The sequence below is a fragment of the Triturus cristatus genome, unplaced genomic scaffold (genome assembly GCF_964204655.1).
Source record: "Triturus cristatus unplaced genomic scaffold, aTriCri1.1 SCAFFOLD_105, whole genome shotgun sequence".
In the NCBI taxonomy this organism is placed as follows: Eukaryota; Metazoa; Chordata; class Amphibia; order Caudata; family Salamandridae; genus Triturus; species Triturus cristatus.
Window position 1 is genome coordinate 444460 of NW_028187897.1, and position 13554 is coordinate 458013.

A 13554-nucleotide genomic window follows, 5' to 3' on the forward strand; every position below is an offset into this window, starting at 1 on the left:
CACACATACCTACTCCCTGTTGACGAGAGGCAACTACCTCCAAACACGTGTCCAGGGATGGCTAACGCGACACTTACTTTCACTTAAAACATTGGCACACGCGTATCCGCCGTCGCCACTTCATGGACCACAATTCCTTGGGGAAACACGCTGGTAGGACGAGCAGAGTGCGGCCAATCGGATTTTTGATTGTATTAAGGCTCCCTTGAGCTGATTGGGCTGACGAGCCCTGGACCAGCACCTGCGCGCCATGAGTGGTACTTTACCTGAGAATACTTTTTTGGCAGTCTACGCGGCAACCCCACACACACATACCTACTCCCTGCTGACGAGAGGCAACTATCTCGAAACACGTGTCCAGGGATGGCTAACGCGACACTTACTTTCACTTAAAACTTTGGCACAGGCGTATTCGCCGTCGCCACTTCATGGACCACAATTCCTTGGGGTAACACGCTGGTAGGACGAGCAGAGTGCGGCCAATCGGATTTTTGATTGTATTAAGGCTCCCTTGAGCCGATTGGGCTGACGAGCCCTGGACCAGCACCTGCGCGCCATGAGTGGTACTTTACCTGAGAATACTTTTTTGGCAGTCTACGTGGCAACCCCACACACATACCTACTCCCTGCTGACGAGAGAAACCTACCTCGAAACACGTGTCCAAGGATGGCTAACGCGACACTTACTTTCACTTAAAACTTTGGCACAGGCGTATTCGTCGTCCCCACTCCATGGACCACAATTCCTTGGGGTAACACGCTGGTAGGACGAGCAGAGTGTGGCCAATCGGATTTTTGATTGTATTAAGGCTCCCTTGAGCCGATTGGGCTGACGAGCCCTGGACCAGCACCTGCGCGCCATGAGTGGTACTTTACCTGAGAATACTTTTTTGGCAGTCTACGCGGCAACCCCACACACATACCTACTCCCTGGTGACGAGAGGCAAATACCTCGAAACACGTGTCCAGGGATTGCTAACGCGACACTTACTTTCACTTAAAACTTTGGCACAGGCGTATTCGCCATCGCCACTTCATGGACCACAATTCCTTGGGGTAACACGCTGGTAGGACGAGCAGAGTGCGGCCAATCTGATTTTTGATTGTATTAAGGCTCCCTTGAGCCGATTGGGCTGACGAGCCCTGGACCAGCACCTGCGCGCCATGAGTGGTACTTTACCTGAGAATACTTTTTTGGCAGTCTACGCGGCAACCCCACACACATACCTACTCCCTGCTGACGAGAGGCAACTACCTCGAAACACGTGTCCAGGGATGGCTAACGCGACACTTACTTTCACTTAAAACTTTGGCACAGGCGTATTCGCCGTCGCCACTTCATGGACCACAATTCCTTGGGGTAACACGCTGGTAGGACGAGCAGAGTGCTGCCAATTGGATTTTTGATTGTATTAAGGCTCCCTTGAGCCGATTGGGCTGACGAGCCCTGGACCAGCACCTGCGCGCCACGAGTGGTACTTTACCTGAGAATACTTTTTTGGCAGTCTACACAGCAACCCCACACACATACCTACTCCCCGCTGACGAGAGGCAACTACCTCGAAACACGTGTCCAGGGATGGCTAACGCGACACTTACTTTCACTTAAAACTTTGGCACAGGCGTATTCGCCGTCGCCACTTCATGGACCACAATTCCTTGGGGTAACACGCTGGTAGGACGAGAAGAGTGCGGCCAATCCGATTTTTGATTGTATTAAGGCTCCCTTGAGCCGATTGGGCTGACGAGCCCTGGACCAGCACCTGCGCGCCACGAGTGGTACTTTACCTGAGAATACTTTTTTGGCAGTCTACGCAGCAACCCCACACATATACCTACTCCCTGCTGACGAGAGGCAACTACCTCGAAACACGTGTCCAGGGATGGCTAACGCAACACTTACTTTCACTTAAAACTTTGGCACAGGCGTATTCGCCGTCGCCACTTCATGGACCACAATTCCTTGGGGTAACACGCTGGTAGGACGAGCAGAGTGCGGCCAATCGGATTTTTGATTGTATTAAGGCTCCCTTGAGCCGATTAGGCTGATGAGCCCTGGACCATCACCTGCGCGCCATGAGTGGTACTTTACCTGAGAATACTTTTTTGGCAGTCTACGCGGCAACCCCACACACATACCTACTCCCTGCTGACAAGAGGCAACTACCTCGAAACACGTGTCCAGGGATGGCTAACGCAACACTTACTTTCACTTAAAACTTTGGCACATGAGTATTCGCCGTCGCCACTTCATGGACCACAATTCCTTGGGGTAACACGCTGGTAGGACATGCAGAGTGCGGCCAATCGGATTTTTGATTGTATTAAGGCTCCCTTGAGCCGATTGGGCTGACGAGCCCTGGACCAGCACCTGCGCGCCATGAGTGGTACTTTACCTGAGAATACTTTTTTGGCAGTCTACGCGGCAACCCCACACACATACCTACTCCCTGCTGACGAGAGGCAAATACCTCGAAACACGTGTCCAGGGATGGCTAACGCGACACTTACTTTCACTTAAAACTTTGGCACAGGCGTATTCGCCGTCACCACTTCATGGACCACAATTCCTTGGGGTAACACGCTGGTAGGACGAGCAGAGTGCTGCCAATCGGATTTTTGATTGTATTAAGGCTCCCTTGAGCCGATTGGGCTGACGAGCCCTGGACCAGCACCTGCGCGCCATGAGTGGTACTTTACCTGAGAATACTTTTTTGGCAGTCTACGCGGCAACCCCACACACATACCTACTCCCTGCTGACGAGAGGCAACTACCTCGAAACACGTGTCCAGGGATGGCTAACGCGACACTTACTTTCACTTAAAACTTTGGCACAGGCGTATTCGCCGTCGCCACTTCATGGACCACAATTCCTTGGGGTAACACGCTGGTAGGACGAGCAGAGTGCGGCCAATCGGATTTTTGATTGTATTAAGGCTCCCTTGAGCCGATTGGGCTGACGAGCCCTGGACCAGCACCTGCGCGCCATGAGTGGTACTTTACCTGAGAATATTTTTTTGGCAGTCTACGCGGCAACCCCACACACATACCTACTCCCTGCTGACGAGAGGCAACTACCTCGAAACACGTGTCCAGGGATGGCTAACGCGACACTTACTTTCACTTAAAACTTTGGCACAGGCGTATTCGCCGTCACCACTTCATGGACCACAATTCCTTGGGGTAACACGCTGGTAGGACGAGCAGAGTGCTGCCAATCGGATTTTTGATTGTATTAAGGCTCCCTTGAGCCGATTGGGCTGACGAGCCCTGGACCAGCACCTGCGCGCCACGAGTGGTACTTTACCTGAGAATACTTTTTTGGCAGTCTACATAGCAACCCCACACACATACCTACTCCCCGCTGACGAGAGGCAACTACCTCGAAACACGTGTCCAGGGATGGCTAACGCGACACTTACTTTCACTTAAAACTTTGGCACAGGCGTATTCGCCGTCGCCACTTCATGGACCACAATTCCTTGGGGTAACACGCTGGTAGGACGAGCAGAGTGCGGCCAATCGGATTTTTGATTGTATTAAGGCTCCCTTGAGCCGATTGGGCTGACGAGCCCTGGACCAGCACCTGCGCGCCATGAGTGGTACTTTACCTGAGAATACTTTTTTGGCAGTCTACGCGGCAACCCCACACACATACCTACTCCCTGCTGACGAGAGGCAACTACCTCGAAACACGTGTCCAGGGATGGCTAACGCGACACTTACTTTCACTTAAAACTTTGGCACAGGCGTATTCGCCGTCACCACTTCATGGACCACAATTCCTTGGGGTAACACGCTGGTAGGACGAGCAGAGTGCTGCCAATTGGATTTTTGATTGTATTAAGGCTCCCTTGAGCCGATTGGGCTGACGAGCCCTGGACCAGCACCTGCGCGCCACGAGTGGTACTTTACCTGAGAATACTTTTTTGGCAGTCTACACAGCAACCCCACACACATACCTACTCCCCGCTGACGAGAGGCAACTACCTCGAAACACGTGTCCAGGGATGGCTAACGCGACACTTACTTTCACTTAAAACTTTGGCACAGGCGTATTCGCCGTCGCCACTTCATGGACCACAATTCCTTGGGGTAACACGCTGGTAGGACGAGCAGAGTGCGGCCAATCGGATTTTTGATTGTATTAAGGCTCCCTTGAGCCGATTAGGCTGATGAGCCCTGGACCATCACCTGCGCGCCATGAGTGGTACTTTACCTGAGAATACTTTTTTGGCAGTCTACGCGGCAACCCCACACACATACCTACTCCCTACTGACAAGAGGCAACTACCTCGAAACACGTGTCCAGGGATGGCTAACGCAACACTTACTTTCACTTAAAACTTTGGCACATGAGTATTCGCCGTCGCCACTTCATGGACCACAATTCCTTGGGGTAACACGCTGGTAGGACATGCAGAGTGCGGCCAATCGGATTTTTGATTGTATTAAGGCTCCCTTGAGCCGATTGGGCTGACGAGCCCTGGACCAGCACCTGCGCGCCATGAGTGGTACTTTACCTGAGAATACTTTTTTGGCAGTCTACGCGGCAACCCCACACACATACCTACTCCCTGCTGACGAGAGGCAAATACCTCGAAACACGTGTCCAGGGATGGCTAACGCGACACTTACTTTCGCTTAAAACTTTGGCACAGGCGTATTCGCCGTCGCCACTTCATGGACCACAATTCCTTGGGGTAACACGCTGGTAGGACGAGCAGAGGGCGGCCAATCGGATTTTTGATTGTATTAAGGCTCCCTTGAGCCGATTGGGCTGACGAGCCCTGGACCAGCACCTGCGCGCCATGAGTGGTACTTTACCTGAGAATACTTTTTTGGCAGTCTACGCGGCAACCCCACACACATACCTACTCCCTGCTGACGAGAGGCAACTACCTCGAAACACGTGTCCAGGGATGACTAACGCGACACTTACTTTCACTTAAAACTTTGGCACAGGCGTATTCGCCGTCACCACTTCATGGACCACAATTCCTTGGGGTAACACGCTGGTAGGACGAGCAGAGTGCTGCCAATCGGATTTTTGATTGTATTAAGGCTCCCTTGAGCCGATTGGGCTGACGAGCCCTGGACCAGCACCTGCGCGCCACGAGTGGTACTTTACCTGAGAATACTTTTTTGGCAGTCTACATAGCAACCCCACACACATACCTACTCCCCGCTGACGAGAGGCAACTACCTCGAAACACGTGTCCAGGGATGGCTAACGCGACACTTACTTTCACTTAAAACTTTGGCACAGGCGTATTCGCCGTCGCCACTTCATGGACCACAATTCCTTGGGGTAACACGCTGGTAGGACGAGCAGAGTGCGGCCAATCGGATTTTTGATTGTATTAAGGCTCCCTTGAGCCGATTGGGCTGACGAGCCCTGGACCAGCACCTGCGCGCCATGAGTGGTACTTTACCTGAGAATACTTTTTTGGCAGTCTATGCGGCAACCCCACACACATACCTACTCCCTGCTGACGAGAGGCAACTACCTCGAAACACGTGTCCAGGGATGGCTAACGCGACACTTACTTTCACTTAAAACTTTGGCACAGGCGTATTCGCCGTCGCCACTTCATGGACCACAATTCCTTGGGGTAACACGCTGGTAGGACGAGCAGAGTGCGGCCAATCGGATTTTTGATTGTATTAAGGCTCCCTTGAGCCGATTGGGCTGACGAGCCCTGGACCAGCACCTGCGCGCCATGAGTGGTACTTTACCTGAGAATACTTTTTTGGCAGTCTACGCGGCAACCCCACACACATACCTACTCCCTGCTGACGAGAGGCAACTACCTCGAAACACGTGTCCAGGGATGGCTAACGCGACACTTACTTTCACTTAAAACTTTGGCACAGGCGTATTCGCCGTCACCACTTCATGGACCACAATTCCTTGGGGTAACACGCTGGTAGGACGAGCAGAGTGCTGCCAATCGGATTTTTGATTGTATTAAGGCTCCCTTGAGCCGATTGGGCTGACGAGCCCTGGACCAGCACCTGCGCGCCACGAGTGGTACTTTACCTGAGAATACTTTTTTGGCAGTCTACATAGCAACCCCACACACATACCTACTCCCCGCTGACGAGAGGCAACTACCTCGAAACACGTGTCCAGGGATGGCTAACGCGACACTTACTTTCACTTAAAACTTTGGCACAGGCGTATTCGCCGTCGCCACTTCATGGACCACAATTCCTTGGGGTAACACGCTGGTAGGACGAGCAGAGTGCGGCCAATCGGATTTTTGATTGTATTAAGGCTCCCTTGAGCCGATTGGGCTGACGAGCCCTGGACCAGCACCTGCGCGCCATGAGTGGTACTTTACCTGAGAATACTTTTTTGGCAGTCTACGCGGCAACCCCACACACATACCTACTCCCTGCTGACGAGAGGCAACTACCTCGAAACACGTGTCCAGGGATGGCTAACGCGACACTTACTTTCACTTAAAACTTTGGCACAGGCGTATTCGCCGTCACCACTTCATGGACCACAATTCCTTGGGGTAACACGCTGGTAGGACGAGCAGAGTGCTGCCAATTGGATTTTTGATTGTATTAAGGCTCCCTTGAGCCGATTGGGCTGACGAGCCCTGGACCAGCACCTGCGCGCCACGAGTGGTACTTTACCTGAGAATACTTTTTTGGCAGTCTACACAGCAACCCCACACACATACCTACTCCCCGCTGACGAGAGGCAACTACCTCGAAACACGTGTCCAGGGATGGCTAACGCGACACTTACTTTCACTTAAAACTTTGGCACAGGCGTATTCGCCGTCGCCACTTCATGGACCACAATTCCTTGGGGTAACACGCTGGTAGGACGAGCAGAGTGCGGCCAATCGGATTTTTGATTGTATTAAGGCTCCCTTGAGCCGATTAGGCTGATGAGCCCTGGACCATCACCTGCGCGCCATGAGTGGTACTTTACCTGAGAATACTTTTTTGGCAGTCTACGCGGCAACCCCACACACATACCTACTCCCTACTGACAAGAGGCAACTACCTCGAAACACGTGTCCAGGGATGGCTAACGCAACACTTACTTTCACTTAAAACTTTGGCACATGAGTATTCGCCGTCGCCACTTCATGGACCACAATTCCTTGGGGTAACACGCTGGTAGGACATGCAGAGTGCGGCCAATCGGATTTTTGATTGTATTAAGGCTCCCTTGAGCCGATTGGGCTGACGAGCCCTGGACCAGCACCTGCGCGCCATGAGTGGTACTTTACCTGAGAATACTTTTTTGGCAGTCTACGCGGCAACCCCACACACATACCTACTCCCTGCTGACGAGAGGCAAATACCTCGAAACACGTGTCCAGGGATGGCTAACGCGACACTTACTTTCGCTTAAAACTTTGGCACAGGCGTATTCGCCGTCGCCACTTCATGGACCACAATTCCTTGGGGTAACACGCTGGTAGGACGAGCAGAGGGCGGCCAATCGGATTTTTGATTGTATTAAGGCTCCCTTGAGCCGATTGGGCTGACGAGCCCTGGACCAGCACCTGCGCGCCATGAGTGGTACTTTACCTGAGAATACTTTTTTGGCAGTCTACGCGGCAACCCCACACACATACCTACTCCCTGCTGACGAGAGGCAACTACCTCGAAACACGTGTCCAGGGATGACTAACGCGACACTTACTTTCACTTAAAACTTTGGCACAGGCGTATTCGCCGTCACCACTTCATGGACCACAATTCCTTGGGGTAACACGCTGGTAGGACGAGCAGAGTGCTGCCAATCGGATTTTTGATTGTATTAAGGCTCCCTTGAGCCGATTGGGCTGACGAGCCCTGGACCAGCACCTGCGCGCCACGAGTGGTACTTTACCTGAGAATACTTTTTTGGCAGTCTACATAGCAACCCCACACACATACCTACTCCCCGCTGACGAGAGGCAACTACCTCGAAACACGTGTCCAGGGATGGCTAACGCGACACTTACTTTCACTTAAAACTTTGGCACAGGCGTATTCGCCGTCGCCACTTCATGGACCACAATTCCTTGGGGTAACACGCTGGTAGGACGAGCAGAGTGCGGCCAATCGGATTTTTGATTGTATTAAGGCTCCCTTGAGCCGATTGGGCTGACGAGCCCTGGACCAGCACCTGCGCGCCATGAGTGGTACTTTACCTGAGAATACGTTTTTGGCAGTCTACGCGGCAACCCCACACACATACCTACTCCCTGCTGACGAGAGGCAACTACCTCGAAACACGTGTCCAGGGATGGCTAACGCGACACTTACTTTCACTTAAAACTTTGGCACAGGCGTATTCGCCGTCACCACTTCATGGACCACAATTCCTTGGGGTAACACGCTGGTAGGACGAGCAGAGTGCTGCCAATCGGATTTTTGATTGTATTAAGGCTCCCTTGAGCCGATTGGGCTGACGAGCCCTGGACCAGCACCTGCGCGCCACGAGTGGTACTTTACCTGAGAATACTTTTTTGGCAGTCTACACAGCAACCCCACACACATACCTACTCCCCGCTGACGAGAGGCAACTACCTCGAAACACGTGTCCAGGGATGGCTAACGCGACACTTACTTTCACTTAAAACTTTGGCACAGGCGTATTCGCCGTCGCCACTTCATGGACCACAATTCCTTGGGGTAACACGCTGGTAGGACGAGCAGAGTGCGGCCAATCGGATTTTTGATTGTATTAAGGCTCCCTTGAGCCGATTGGGCTGACAAGCCCTGGACCAGCACCTGCGCGACACGAGTGGTACTTTACCTGAGAATACTTTTTTGGCAGTCTACGCGGCAACCCCACACATATACCTACTCCCTGCTGACGAGAGGCAACTACCTCGAAACACGTGTCCAGGGATGGCTAACGCGACACTTACTTTCACTTAAAACTTTGGCACAGGCGTATTCGCCGTCGCCACTTCATGGACCACAATTCCTTGGGGTAACACGCTGGTAGGACATGCAGAGTGCGGCCAATCGGATTTTTGATTGTATTAAGGCTCCCTTGAGCCGATTGGGCTGACGAGCCCTGGACCAGCACCTGCGCGCCATGAGTGGTACTTTACCTGAGAATACTTTTTTGGCAGTCTACGCGGCAACCCCACACACATACCTACTTCCTGCTGACGAGAGGCAAATCCCTCAAAACACGTGTCCAGGGATTGCTAACGCGACACTTACTTTCAATTAAAACTTTGGCACAGGCGTGTTCGCCGTCGCCACTTCATGGACCACAATTCCTTGGGGTAACACGCTGGTAGGACGAGCAGAGTGCGGCCAATCGGATTTTTGATTGTATTAAGGCTCCCTTGAGCCGATTGGGCTCACGAGCCCTGGACCAGCACCTGCGCGCCATGAGTGGTACTTTACCTGAGAATACTTTTTTGGCAGTATACGCGGCAACCCCACACACATACCTACTCCCTGCTGACGAGAGGCAACTACCTCGAAACACGTTTCCAGGGATGGCTAACGCGACACTTACTTTCACTTAAAACTTTGGCACAGGCGTATTCGCCGTCGCCACTTCATGGACCACAATTCCTTGGGGTAACACGCTGGTAGGACGAGCAGAGTGAGGCCAATCGGATTTTTGATTGTATTAAGGCTCCCTTGAGCCGATCGGGCTGACAAGCCCTGGACCAGCACCTGCGCGCCATGAGTGGTACTTTACCTGAGAAAACTTTTTTGGCAGTCTACGCGGCAACCCCACACACATACCTACTCCCTGCTGACGAGAGGCAACTACCTCGAAACACGTGTCCAGGGATGGCTAACGCAACACTTACTTTCACTTAAAACTTTGGCACAGGAGTATTCGCCGTCGCCACTTCATGGACCACAATTCCTTGGGGTAACACGCTGGTAGGACGAGCAGAGTGCGGCCAATCGCATTTTTGATTGAATTAAGGCTCCCTTGAGCCAATTGGGCTGACGAGCCCTGGACCAGCACCTGCGCGCCATGAGTGGTACTTTATCTGAGAATACTTTTTTGGCAGTCTACGCGGCAACCCCACACACATACCTACTCCCTGCTGACGAGAGGCAACTACTTCGAAACACGTGTCCAGGGATTTCTAACGCAACACTTACTTTCACTTAAACTTTGGCACAGGCGTATTTGCCGTCGCCACTTCATGGACCACAATTCCTTGGGGTAACATGCTGGTAGGACGAGCAGAGTGCGGCCAATCGGATTTTTGATTGTAATAAGGCTCCCTTGAGCCGATTGGGCTGACGAGCCCTGGACCAGCACCTGCGCGCCATGAGTGGTACTTTACCTGAGAATACTTTTTTGGCAGTCTACGTGGCAACCCCACACACATACCTACTCCCTGCTGACGAGAGGCAACTACCTCGAAACACGTGTCCAGGGATGGCTAACGCGACATTTACTTTCACTTAAAACTTTGGCACAGGCGTATTTGCCGTCGCCACTTCATGGACCACAATTCCTTGGGGTAACACGCTGGTAGGACGAGCAGAGTGCGGCCAATTGGATTTTTGATTGTATTAAGGCTCCCTTGAGCCGATTGGGCTGACGAGCCCTGGACCAGCACCTGCGTACCATGAGTGGTACTTTACCTGAGAATACTTTTTTGGCAGTCTACGCGGCAACCCCACACACATACCTACTCCCTGCTGACGAGAGGCAACTACCTCGAAACACGTGTCCAGGGATGGCTAACGCGACACTTACTTTCACTTAAAACTTTGGCACAGGCGTATTAGCCGTCGCCACTTCATGGACTACAATTCCTTGGGGTAACACGCTGGTAGGACGAGCAGAGTGCGGCCAATCTGATTTTTGATTGTATTAAGGCTCCCTTGAGCCGATTGGGCTGACGAGCCCTGGACCAGCACCTGCGCGCCATGAGTGGTACTTTACCTGAGAATACTTTTTTGGCAGTCTACGTGGCAACCCCACACACATACCTACTCCCTGCTGACGAGAGGCAACTACCTCGAAACACGTGTCCAGGGATGGCTAACGCGACACTTACTTTCACTTAAAACTTTGGCACAGGCGTATTCGCCGTCGCCACTTCATGGACCACAATTCCTTGGGGTAACACGCTGGTAGGACGAGCAGAGTGCGGCCAATTGGATTTTTGATTGTATTAAGGCTCCCTTGAGCCAATTGGGCTGACGAGCCCTGGACCAGCACCTGCGCGCCATGAGTGGTACTTTACCTGAGAATACTTTTTTGGCAGTCTACGCGGCAACCCCACACACATACCTACTCCCTGCTGACGAGAGGCAACTACCTCGAAACAGGTGTCCTGGGATGGCTAACGCGACACTTACTTTCACTTAAAACTTTGGCACAGGCGTATTCGCCGTCGCCACTTCATGGACCACAATTCCTTGGGGTAACACGCTGGTAGGACGAGCAGAGTGCTGCCAATCGGATTTTTTGATTGTATTAAGGCTCCCTTGAGCCGATTGGGCTGACGAACCCTGGACCAGCACCTGCGCGCCACGAGTGGTACTTTACCTGAGAATACTTTTTTGGCAGTCTACGCAGCAACCCCACACACATACCTACTCCCCGCTGACGAGAGGCAACTACCTCGAAACACGTGTCCAGGGATGGCTAACGCGACACTTACTTTCACTTAAAACTTTGGCACAGGCGTATTCGCCGTCGCCACTTCATGGACCACAATTCCTTGGGGTAACACGCTGGTAGGACGAGCATAGTGCGGCCAATCTGATTTTTGATTGTATTAAGGCTCCCTTGAGCCGATTGGGCTGACGAGCCCTGGACCAGCACCTGCGCGCCACGAGTGGTACTTTACCTGAGAATACTTTTTTGGCAGTCTACGCGGCAACCCCACACATATACCTACTCCCTGCTGACGAGAGGCAACTACCTCGAAACACGTGTCCAGGGATGGCTAACGCGACACTTACTTTCACTTAAAACTTTGGCACAGGCGTATTCGCCGTCGCCACTTCATGGACCACAATTCCTTGGGGTAACACGCTGGTAGGATGAGCAGAGTGCGGCCAATCGGATTTTTGATTGTATTAAGGCTCCCTTGAGCCGATTGGGCTGACGAGCCCTGGACCAGCACCTGCGCGCCATGAGTGGTACTTTACCTGAGAATACTTTTTTGGCAGTCTACGCGGCAACCCCACACACATACCTACTCCCTGCTGACGAGAGGCAACTACCTCGAAACACGTGTCCAGGGATGGCTAACGCAACACTTACTTTCACTTAAAACTTTGGCACAGGCGTATTCGCCATCGCCACTTCATGGACCACAATTCCTTGGGGTAACACGCTGGTAGGACAAGCAGAGTGCGGCCAAACGGATTTTTGATTGTATTAAGGCTCCCTTGAGCCGATTGGGCTGACGAGCCCTGGACCAGCACCTGCGCGCCATGAGTGGTACTTTACCTGAGAATACTTTTTTGGCAGTCTACGCGGCAACCCCACACACATACCTACTCCCTGCTGACGAGAGGCAAATACCTCGAAACACGTGTCCAGGGATTGCTAACGCTTCACTTACTTTCACTTAAAACTTTGGCACAGGCGTATTCGCCATCGCCACTTCATGGACCACAATTCCTTGGGGTAACACGCTGGTAGGACGAGCAGAGTGCGGCCAATCGGATTTTTGATTGTATTAAGGCTCCCTTGAGCCGATTGGGCTCACAAGCCCTGGACCAGCACCTGCGCGCCATGAGTGGTACTTTACCTGAGAATACTTTTTTGGCAGTATACGCGGCAACCCCACACACATACCTACTCCCTGCTGACGAGAGGCAACTACCTCGAAACACGTTTCCAGGGATGGCTAACGCGACACTTACTTTCACTTAAAACTTTGGCACAGGCGTATTCGCCGTCGCCACTTCATGGACCACAATTCCTTGGGGTAACACGCTGGTAGGACGAGCAGAGTGCGGCCAATCGGATTTTTGATTGTATTAAGGCTCCCTTGAGCCGATCGGGCTGACGAGCCCTGGACCAGCACCTGCGCGCCATGAGTGGTACTTTACCTGAGAAAACTTTTTTGGCAGTCTACGCGGCAACCCCACACACATACCTACTCCCTGCTGACGAGAGGCAACTACCTCGAAACACGTGTCCAGGGATGGCTAACGCAACACTTACTTTCACTTAAAACTTTGGCACAGGAGTATTCGCCGTCGCCACTTCATGGACCACAATTCCTTGGGGTAACACGCTGGTAGGACGAGCAGAGTGCGGCCAATCGCATTTTTGATTGAATTAAGGCTCCCTTGAGCCAATTGGGCTGACGAGCCCTGGACCAGCACCTGCGCGCCATGAGTGGTACTTTATCTGAGAATACTTTTTTGGCAGTCTACGCGGCAACCCCACACACATACCTACTCCCTGCTGACGAGAGGCAACTACTTCGAAACACGTGTCCAGGGATTTCTAACGCAACACTTACTTTCACTTAAACTTTGGCACAGGCGTATTTGCCGTCGCCACTTCATGGACCACAATTCCTTGGGGTAACATGCTGGTAGGACGAGCAGAGTGCGGCCAA